The sequence below is a fragment of the Palaemon carinicauda genome, chromosome 23 (genome assembly GCF_036898095.1).
Source record: "Palaemon carinicauda isolate YSFRI2023 chromosome 23, ASM3689809v2, whole genome shotgun sequence".
NCBI classification, from domain to species: Eukaryota; Metazoa; Arthropoda; class Malacostraca; order Decapoda; family Palaemonidae; genus Palaemon; species Palaemon carinicauda.
The window spans coordinates 13,499,123-13,504,122 of record NC_090747.1 but is presented as its reverse complement, the minus strand read 5'-3'; positions in this window follow the sequence as shown (position 1 = coordinate 13,504,122).

Genomic DNA, 5,000 nt, shown 5'->3' with positions numbered 1-5,000 from the left:
AAACTAAGTGTTGACTATTAACTAGATACTTTATCATAACGAGAATAATATAGTATTTATATAAATTAAAAGGTAACATTGTAAAGTTATTGAATTAACCTGGTATAAATTAAAAGGAAATGTAAACTAGAACGTGCTAATTAGGTATGTTTAAAGTAAAAAATACCTTTGCGTTTTAAAGCATTGTATACTGATTCGGTAAAATTGTTGTAAAAGTTTGCGATGTTAAGCGTGTCGTTTGAGTAGTTATGAAGTAGTTAGCCGCGTGTTCAAGATCTCGAGCGTAAAAAAAAAAAAAAAAAAAAAAAAGAAAAACATTGTTCAGTTGTTAACGGTGAATAAAAGTTTTTTAGTATCGTAAGTTTCGCAAGACTCAATTTTGTTGTTAAGCTATTTTTGTGTAGGGTGATTTAATCATATAATTTTGTAATTTTGTGATCTCTCGATCTTGTAATTTTGTGATCTCTCGATCTTGTAATTTTGTGATCGCTATTTTGTATTTCTGTGATCGAAAGATTATTTTGCGATCGTATGATCTTATACTTATTCTTATAAAGTTTGGATATTTATTTTAGTTTGTACTTATCTTGCGCCACGGGCGACATTCAAAATGCCTTTCAACTTGCAACAATTTATTGTATCACCACGGGATCATGTGGAATCTCTCACAGTTGCCACAAAAACTGACCTAAAGAATCTAGCTCGCCATTATGATGTACAGGTTCCCGCAACTGCCGTAAAATGTATAATTCTCAGTCATATTTTGAACTTCCTTTTAGATGAAGATATTGTTCCAGAAGAAGAACTGGCTGACGTACGAGCTCTAACCGTTACCAATCCAAATGGTGACTTAGATAAACTAAATCTACAGCTGGAGTTGGAAAAGATGAAGATGCAAGCCGCAACTGCAGCGGCAACTGCCGCAACTGCCGCCGCTGAGGTAGAAGAAAGGAAAGCCGCTGCTGCTGAAAGAGCCGCAACTGCCGCAACTCTGGTAGAACGAGAGAAAGCTGCCACAGAACGAGAAAGAGCCGCTGCTGCTGAACGAGCCGCAACTGCCGCCGCTGAGTTAGAAGAGAGGAAAGCCGCTGCTTCTGAGCGCACGGCTGCTGCCGCTGCTTCCCTAGAACGTATCAAGGTGGAAACTGCTGCAACTGCTTTGGAGCAACAAGAAAAAGAAAGTGAACAGAAAAACAAAGCTCTCCGTGTTAGGCTGCAGATTGAGAGAGAAGCGGCCACATTAACAGAACGGGATCTGGCATTTATAAGACTGAAAGAAAAGGAAGAAGGTAAGCTAATTCCCGAACCCTTTGATGTGGGCAAGGTGCAGAAATTGCTTCCCACATTTGAAGAACGGGAACCTGATAACTACTTTTCTGTGTTCGAAGACACAGCCAAGAATCTCAATTGGCCTCAGGACAAATGGTATTTGATCATCCGGAACTCATTTAAAGGTAAAGCATTATCTGTATGTGCCACTATGTTAGAGGAACATGATTATTTCATAATTAAACAGGCAATCCTTGATGCTTATTCTATTACTGCGGAAGGATATAGGCAAATATTTCGTAATAGTCAGAAGCAAGTTCAGCAGACCTTTTTAGAATTTATGAATGGAAAGATTAAACAGTTTCAGAAGTGGGTAGACAAAGTAGATGTCAAAACTTTTGAGCAGTTGAAAGATTTAATAATAATGGAGGAGTTCTTAAGGAAAATACCAGGTGGCATTAATGTGTATCTAAGAGACCAGAATGAATCTGACCCTAAGAAAGCCGCTTTAAAGGCAGATGACTATGCTCTTATTCATAAAGTAGGTAATACCCCATATAGAGAAACTAGACCTAAGGAAACTTGTACATACTGCAAACAAGAAGGACATCATATTTCAGAATGTCCTGATCCACATTGTGCAGCTTCATACTTAAAGAGAAAACCTAATCCCCCTCAATTCTCTCCTAAGCAAATGAGTCTGCCCAAACAGGAACCAAAACCTAAGGTGGAGAAGAAAAAGACCTTCCATTGTGCATCACACGAGTCCCAAGCGTTTGCACCCTTCAATTGCTCAGGCAAAATAAATGGTAAACCTGTAACCATACTCAGAGACACTGGATCCTCTCAAACGATCGTCTCTCCTAAAGTAATACAATCTAAAGGTGAAACTCACAGGTATGTTGCAGTTAATGACCTAACCAGTAAGTCTATGTTGCCTCTCATTAATGTAAACCTTCATTATCCTTATTTCTCTGGAACTACTGAAGTAGCTGTATATCCAGAACTGTTACCATGCAAGAATGTAGATGTAATCCTGGGTAATGACATAGCTAACTCTGTTGTCTTAACAAACTTAATAGCAGTATCTCCAGGTGATGTTGTACAGGAGGAATGCCTAGCAGTGACACGAAGCAGTAAAAAGGACACCCCTACTGAATCATCATCAAACCCGTTGCCAGTCTCTGAACCTATGGATTTCAACGAGTTAATGAGTACATATAAGATCCAGCCTGATTCCTTTAGCTATCAACAAAGAAAAGATGTCACTCTACAGCAGTGTTTCAACCAAGTGAAACCAAAGGATACCAACAAGTGTTCTTATTTTTATATTAATAATAATGTACTAATGAGAAAATTCAGGTCCAGCAAGAACAGTCATCTAGAAATCTGGAAGGATCTATTCCAGATAGTTGTTCCTAAGGATATAAGACTTCTGATCCTAGAATTGTCTCACTCTGTTGACTCTCATCTTGGTATCACTAAACATATGAACGCATCAGTCAAGACTTTTATTGGCCAAACATGAAGAATGACATTAAAGAGTACGTAAAAACATGTACAACATGTCAAAAAGTAAGTAGTCCTAATGTAAAAGTACCAGTTGCACCATTAAAACCTATACTTGTGCCTAAAGAACCTTTCAGTAAGATCATAGTAGATTGTGTAGGCCCTTTGCCTAAGACAAAAAGGGGACATGAATACTTGCTTACGGCCTTATGCCCAACTACCCGTTATCCATTTGCAGTACCTTTAAGAAACATTTCAGCCAAGAACATCCTAAAGTCACTAGTGTCCATATTTACTGTTGTAGGATTTCCAACTGAACTACAATGTGATCAAGGAACCAATTTCATGAGTCATGCTTTTAAAACAGCTATGAAAGATTACCATATAACCCAAGTCTCATCCTCAGCTTACCACCCACAGACCAATGGAGCATTAGAACGCACTCACCAGACCATTAAAAATCTTCTCCGGAAATACATCCATAGTTCAGGTAACGAGTGGGATTGCGATTTGGAACTGATCATGTACATCATACGAGGAGTTCGAAACCAGTTTACTGGTATGTCACCTTTTGAACTACTCTTCGGTCGACGGCCACGAACTATCCTCTGTTCAGTCAAAGAACGCATCCTGAAGTTGGGAGATAATGAGGTACCTCTTTCCCAATATATTTCAGAACTCAACAAGAAACTTTCAGATCTTCACTCCATTGCCAAAACTAACTTGATAACAGCTCAAGAGAAGATGAAGATTAACTATGATAAAAAGGCTAAAACCAGAAGTTTCAAAGTAGGAGATGCAGTGCTGCTATACCATCCGATTGCAGGCTCTCCTCTACGAGAGAAATACCAGGGACCATATACCATCACTCACCGTATCTCGCCAACCAACTATATAATCGCCACTCCAGATAAGCGTAAGTCTACTCAATTAGTCCACATAAACCTCTTAAAGGCCTATTTGTCTCCCTCAACAGCTGAAATTAAAACGGTAATGATTACTAGTGCCATACCATACATAGATTGTCCTATGGATCAATTTACAGATGATCCAATAACTGCATCTTGGCAGGATTCTCAAAACTCAAAGATCTTGGAAAACTTATCAGACTATCTACAACCCTTATCTGCATCAAAATGTAAATCTTTAGTAGCTTTATTCCATGAATTTCCTAGTATAACTTCAGATAAACCAGGCAGATGCACCATGCTAGATCATGACATCAAACTACAACCAGGTGCTGCAACCATTAAACAAGCTTTCTATCGAACATCACAGAAGAAATTGGGTATCATGAAAGAAGAAGTGAACTACTTGATAAGAGAAGGATTGGCAGAACCCAGTGCGTCACCATGGGCTTCCCCATGTCTCCTAGTAGGAAAGAAAAATGGTAAATTTCGTCTTTGTACCGATTACAGGAAGATTAATAATTTAACAATTAAAGATTCGTATCCTCTACCAAGAATACAAGATATCATTGACCAAGGAAGTAATTCGACCTACTTAACCCAAAGAGATTTGTTGAAGGGTTATTACCAGATTAAATTAACAGAAACGGCAAAGGAAATTTCTTCATTTATCACTCCATTTGGATTATTTAGTTATAACTTAATGCCATTCGGATTAGCCAACGCACCTGCCACCTTCCAAAGAGTAATGTCTTTAATTTTACAGGACTTGGAAAAAGTATTTGTATATTTAGATGACATCATTATTGCCTCTGACACATGGGTAAAACATATTCAAAAGATAAAAGAAGTTTTCTCAAGGTTGAAACAACATGGATTAACAATCAACTTAGCAAAAAGTAATTTTTGCAAAGGTCAGGTATCTTACCTTGGTCATAGAGTTGGCAGTGGTAAAGCATTAGCCCATGATGCAAATATTAGCGCCATAACTTCTTATCCTGTTCCAACTACCAAACAGGAATTAAAAAGTTTTCTAGGTATGGTAGGATATTACTCTAAGTTCAGTCCAAATTTCTCACCATTCACAGGACCACTATTTGCTTTAACTTCTTCAAAAGTAAATTTTTCTTGGAGCCAACAACATGATCAAATATTTAACCAGCTAAAAACTTACTTGTCATCTCCTCCTATATTAATGGCACCTAACCTCACCAAACCATTCTATCTCCAAACAGACGCTAGTGATCTTGGATATGGGGGCATTTTATTACAGCATCCTGCTCCAATAACAGCCATAACAGGAAACCTGCCACC